The 6,767-nt window shown below is 48.2% G+C and overlaps 1 pseudogene; it reads left to right on the forward strand.

The window, feature by feature from the left end:
- Positions 1-2,776: 2,776 nt before the first annotated feature.
- On the forward strand, positions 2,777-5,294 carry LOC115319655 (annotated as a pseudogene).
- Positions 5,295-6,767: the final 1,473 nt, after the last annotated feature.

Below are 6,767 nucleotides of genomic sequence, written 5' to 3' on the forward strand. Positions count from 1 at the left end.
CTGGTTTACCCCCCCCCCCCCCCCCCAGCTCCATCACGTAAAGGCGAGTGCACGAAAGTCCCCACATCCTCGTCCTCAGCTTCGCAAAGCAACATGGACATCGCATACTTGACCCCTGGGCAATGCCTTCATCATTTCAGCGACTCAGACAGCATGGACACGACTGGCGATGAGGGCTTTATTCTGCAGCTATGGGGCCCAATCAACGTCATCGAGCAGCAGTACCATCATTTTCATCGAGAGCTTGTCTCCAGCACTTACTGTTATTTATATGCCCCTAGACCAAACAAAGATAATAACAAAGCTGAACGAATTGAAACTCACCAAGCTGCACGAATCACACGCGCCAGCATCAGTAATTCAAATCCACTCGAACAACCTACTCACCTTATTATCTGTTGACACTCGAAACATGGCTGCATCCTCCTCGTTTATGAAGGTGTCGTCACTCCTTGGAATTCCAGTTAGAGCATTCGAGCCGCGGTCACCCGCATACGTCAAATAAACAATCTCGGCTACAGAGCACCTTGCAGCTTGGTCAAAAGGCCACCAACGTTCCGGCCCTAGAACAATCTATCCCCCGAGAGAACCTGACAGTCTCTCGCTCCGCCATTACTTGAACTTCAAGCACTACACTAAAGGCGGACTCCACCCAAGTAATAGACAGCAAAACATCTCAACAAGAACACCAACGGGAAGAGGCACTTCCCCAAAACCAGACTTCTGTCAAAACACCGGCCCACAGCGAAACCCCGGAACAACAATTCTCACAAAGACAAAAACGCACGGGACCGTCTTACAGCCAGATATTGACAACAGAGAGTTGGAATGAACAACATCATCTCCGTATTGACCAACCATCTGACCGTTCGCAACCAAGCTCTGGAGTCTGGTCGTCAATCATCCTTGCTGCAGAGAAGCACATACGTGATTTCCTTGCCCAGTTTTCGTCTAGAGTTGCTCGACTTCCGCAACAGTCATTTAAACTTCTTTTTCCTCTTTTAGCTGCTCTTTTCAAGTTATGCATGGCACAAAACGGATCCACCTCTTCAACGCGGGAGGTGGGTGAGCCGGCCCGTTCACAACCCTCATCTACACTTTCCCCGTTCTCTTCTCCTTCACAATACACAGCTCCCGTCACGAGCCTTCCAACTTTGCATGCATTATACGCCCAAACGATTCAGCGCCCCTAAGTATCCCGCACAGCAGGGTTGGCACCGGAAATTACAACTATACAACGTCTTGAACACGCCTACGTGATGCTAATGAATGAGGTCCCGATAATTCGCACCATACAAACCGAGACACACTGAATGAAACACGAATTCGCACGCACCGACGTAGTAGCTCAACAATTAGTAGCCAATATGCAAATGATGGCTCGCGCGAACGGACCCGCACTCATTAACATCAAGGAACCTTTATCTAATACATTATCTCAACATGGCATCCTCCAATAGTTCGCAACAATTTGGCAATGGAACTGCCGGGGTCTCCGCAGAAAGAAAGGGCTTCTGCAACAATTTATCCATACACAGACAAACAAACCTGACATCATCCTGGATCAAGAAGCGGACTGTCCTATTACATAGCCTGGATTATCACTTTATGCAAGGCAGTATCCCCAAAATGATAAACAAACCCCACAATGAGCCCACATATCAATTACCACCACCACGTTCGTAACTCGGCATATTCCAACTAGTCTAATCGACACCGCCTCTATAAACAACTCAACCCAGGAGCAGGTTATAGTACAATGTCGCCTCAACAATCGGGATGTTATCATCGCCAACGTGTACTGGTCTCCAGGACTCGATGGGCCATCTGTGAGGTGGATAGAAGCGTATACACAGCAACATAAGCACATTCACATCATCCTGGCTGGTGATTTTAATGCGCATAACACTTCCTGGGGCTATACGCGCACCACCGAAAACCGTGATGCGTCTCGAACGCAAATCTCAGGACAACAGATATACGCTCCTTAAGGGGTATCCACACGAAGGAGAACTCCGCGGACGGATGTCGTGACGTCAACAACCCGGGAAACTCCGTCCCAGGCTCCGCCGCGTGCACCTGCGGAGCTTTCGGGCTGACAGCACGAAGACTCCGCGCCTCCGCCACGGAGTAGAACGGGAGAACGGCGCCGCGAGGCGTCAAAAAGGAATGACGTATGTCTTATTTGCTGCGCGGTCCGCGGAGGAAAGGGGCGGATTTCTCCTTCGTGTGGGTACCCCATTAACGACACAACGGACCCCACGCGACAGGGCAACAGCGTTGAGTGATAACTAACCCAGCCCTCAGCTGGCACCGCGGTGTCGGAAACGTCACTGGAAGAATATTCACGAAAACCTAGACAGTGATCATCGCATCATCAAAATTGCGCTAGCTGATCCTCACATCAAGCCCCGTCCCGCTCACGCAGGCCTAAAAACACAACTCATTGAGTGGCACCGGTTTCGATAAGACCAGACGAGGTACACGGCCGACAGATCTACAGTCATGGGTCAACGCCATTCGTGAAACGAAATCAAAGCACACTAAAATTATCACACGCACCCCTGAACACCCGCAAATAGATTCTCATCTGCTTTACCTTTAGAACAAGCGACACAGACTAGTTCAAAAATTGATGAAACAAAAAGGAAATCGTGGCCTTCGCAAGGTTATCCAACAAATCACGCCAGGGGCTGAAGAATACGCGCAACAACTCTGTACTAAAAACTAGCTTGAAACGTGTCACCAGCTACATGGTCAACTCCACACTCCTAGGATGTGGGAAATCTTACGCAGGCTTCTAGGACAGGGCTACACACGACACAAAATTGACAAAATTGTGATGCACTCTGGCAAGACGCGAGAACAGACATCAGAAGAAATTTACCAAACGTTCTATCCCATCGGCCCGAGCACAAAGCAACTTCCTAGCTATCCACACGGATCACTCGACCAAATGGACACAGGCATCAACAGCAACTTTACGGCAGGTGAGCTACACCCGGCCCTATCTTCACTCTAACGAAACACGGCTCCAGGCAAAGACGGCATTGCATACACTACCCTCCGTAACCTCCCACTTCCACGATTAGAACAGATTCTTGAATACATAAACACCGCATGGGTATCTGGCGCCCTTCGACAAGAATGGAAAGCGGCAGTGCTAATCCCAATCCCCAAACCCAGCAAGCCCCCTAACTCTATTACCAACCTTCGTCCGATAACCCTCATATCATGTGTAGACAAATAAATGGAACGCATGGCCCTCAACCGTCTCAATTGGAACATGGAAAGTAGTGACGCTCTCCCCAACACGAGACAGGCTTCCGATCACACGTCTCAGCACTCAGGACACCATGCTCCGAACATCGGAGGATGTGTACAAAAATCTTAGCCTAGTCCAAACTCGAACAACCGCGGGAGTAGACACACACAAAGCGTTCGATAACGTACCACATTCAGCCATCCTTACCGACCTTCTGACACTACAACCGGGCGCTCGCCTCTGCAACTATATAAAAGGTTTCTTAACTGGTCGTTGTATACAAATCCAAATCAATTGAGAGCTTTCGACACGCCGAACACTAGCTACCAGCGTCCCTCAAGGTTCCATTCTTTCCCCCACTCTCCTTAATATTGACTACTTCACCGACCTGCCCAGCTCCGTTCTATATTATACCTGCAACACAACATTTATGCAGATGACATTACAATCTGGTGTTGTAAGAATCCCTTGGATAACAGGAACACACGATCCAGTCAGGTCTAGATGTCATTCAGAACCACCTGAACAGTATTAACCTCAAATGCCTTCACACCTAATCCGAATTCATTGCAGTTACCAATCAAACAGGCCGTAAAGCAGAAGAGAAACGCGACAGCATTAAGCTCCACATTGACCACACCGCTATCCCTCGCCACTCTCACATCCGAATACTGGGATTCCTCCTGTGGCAAGGCCCACGTATGGATGGACATGATACTCCGGCAACTCAATCAGATTTACCAAATGCTAAGTATAGTAACGCGCAGACAAAGAGGACTCGAGGATCAGGAGCTTCGCAGGATTATCGAGGCCCATGTCTACTCCTGTGTACTGTACCAGCTTTCATATCTAATCATCACCAAGTCGAAGCTCTCCAAATTAGAAGCAGCGCTCCGAAGATACACCAGACTAGCCCTAGGAGTACTACGATTTCCCGCAAATTGTCTAGTGGCCTCGACTTGACTTTTTAACACACTTGAAGAACGTACCACTATTTGCCGCCAAGCACATATTGCAAGGCTTCAAACATCATTCCAAGGCCGCAAGCTCCTCGAGAATCAAGGCTACGACTCCACCACCTTGCATCCTTTTACACCACCCCTACCCCCGCCATGGGAGTCCCTATCCCGCGTCACGGTCATGCCCATACCTCAACATGTGAATCCGGACAAACATGCTGCCCGACGCACACAACTAGTCGAACGGATAGACCGAGAGACACCAAGAACGGCTACCACATATTACTACACAGATGCCAGTCACAGTCCCAGCAGAAGCATAACGGCTCTAGTAGGGCCTGGTTATGAGCATAATAATGAACACAGCAATGTCCCTACCCCATCCGCCCAGGAGACCCTAGCGGTTCTTGAAGCCATCCGTCGACCTCACCATCCTGCTCTCCACATTTACATTCGAAAAGATAGCCAGGAAAAATGACGCAGTTTTCGTGACGGTGCGCTGCCCGGACATATCCGCAGCCTTTTGCAACGTCACCTTAACAGGCATCCCTCCCTCCATGTTACCCTCCAATAGATCCCCGGACTTCAAGGCGTAGAGCAACACAACCGAGCTCATAAGCTCACCCGCGTTACGAATTTCCGGGTCCTCCATTCTTCTGGCCGTCCGACTATGATCCCAAGGAACACCGAAAACTCTTGCACAAGGAGCGTACATCCATCCTAAGAGAACTACGCGCTAACACCGCCACAATTATCGTTCCAGCCCAATCCCTCTCGCAGGAGGACAGCGCTATTCTCCGCAAACTTCAAACCAATTTGATCATTACTCCCCTCATACGCCAATATATCCAGGGCCTTGCCGAACGCCCGAAATGCTCCAACTGTGGCGAACACCCCTCTCTAGAGAGGATTGCCTGTGGCGATGCTCCTATATTCAACCTACCCTCCTATCCTCTCTTTCCTCCCTATCGCACAGTCTCCAACCTCACTAATGGACGGACTGGCTTAGTCCACCTACCGATGCCCATATTCTCCTGCCGGCACTCAATCAGCACGTGAAAAACATGTTGGGTGAGGGCTGATAGGTGAACAAATACAACTGAACGCCGGACCTTGGCGTATAAATGAAGCAAGATATTTTTCTCTCTCTTTCTTGTCATCATAAAAAAAGACCCAACTCCAAAAATTCCAGGCGCCCAAAACTCGCGGTCTAATGCGTAAAATTTAAGCCTTTCGCACAACTCTTAATAACCTCAAGCACTCCAGAGACAATATTATCTTCGTTAACCTCTAGAGAATCTCTGTTTAACACAAACAAATCGTGAACGTACCTAAAACTGTTGAGCCTGTAATTCTTTACGAAAACCTTTTCGATTGCCCTATCGCAGGAAGCAAGAAAATATTACACTGTACCGGCGTCACCCTCGATCCACTGCTAGTGCCTCGGTTTTGCACAAACTACCCTTCATAAGAAACCAAGGTGTTCTGGAGGCAGTGAAGTAGCAACTCTAAAAAAGCCTTCAACAATTATTCTAGTGGAACTACGGAATGGCAGCTCCCCGCTCTCCTCGATGCATGTTTTCACAGCCACCAGTAGCCGGTTATGTGGCACAAAAAAAATCTTCCACGTCTACCGAAAATCTTGTTACCCCTTTCAAGTCTCCCCTTTGTAAAAATTCAATTATTTATTCAAAGCTTTTTACAAGTACAGGATCCCGCAAATTCAACCCCGAAAAATGTATGCAATGAAAGACTCCCGCCTCACGCTAGCAGGAGTCCTTTTTAGAGATGATCGCTTTAAACGGGTACCCAGCCTTGTGAGTTTTCGCCTTGAAGAACACCGATAAATTAAGGTGTCTTGAAGCTCCAACTGTTTTAGCCAAGATTGTCAACTCAAACCTTTGGCACAGGAAGTTTGTGCACGTTTTAATCTTAGGCAGCGAAACTTCCTTGACAGGCCTGAAGTGGCTTTCAATGGCTTTCCGGGATTTCTCCATATACAGTTTGGCATATTTACTACCATCCATAAGTACCCACTAGCCCGAATCGCACTATTAACGGGGTCATGGCATTTGAAGACCGCCCGTTCTCGCTAGAGGTATCTTGACTTTGATCTCTCCTGTTCTACAAAATAGCACGTTCATTGCATTTAATTACCACCCTTCTCGCTAGAAATTTAACGACGTTGAACTTCTTTCTTTTACAAAATAGAACGTCCATTGCATTTAACTACCGCCCCTTTTCGTTGGAGATGTTATGACCTTGGCCTATCCTATCTTACAAAATAGCACATTTATGACACTTAACGACTGCTCCTTTTCTTTAGAGGTGTTACTACCTTAGCCGAGCATTTTCTTCAATATAGCACGTTCTTCGAGTTTGACGACCGCTCCTTCTCGCTAAAGATGTTATAGCCTTTGGTTACCTAGTTCCGCAATATAGCACGTTTCTGGCATTTGACGAGCACCCCTATTCGCTAGAGATTGAATGACCTTGACCCGTCCTGTTCTACTAATTAGTACGTTCATGGCATCTGACGACCG

This window comes from Ixodes scapularis, unplaced genomic scaffold (assembly GCF_016920785.2).
Source record: "Ixodes scapularis isolate PalLabHiFi unplaced genomic scaffold, ASM1692078v2 PGA_scaffold4__175_contigs__length_147842914, whole genome shotgun sequence".
Classification (NCBI taxonomy): domain Eukaryota; kingdom Metazoa; phylum Arthropoda; class Arachnida; order Ixodida; family Ixodidae; genus Ixodes; species Ixodes scapularis.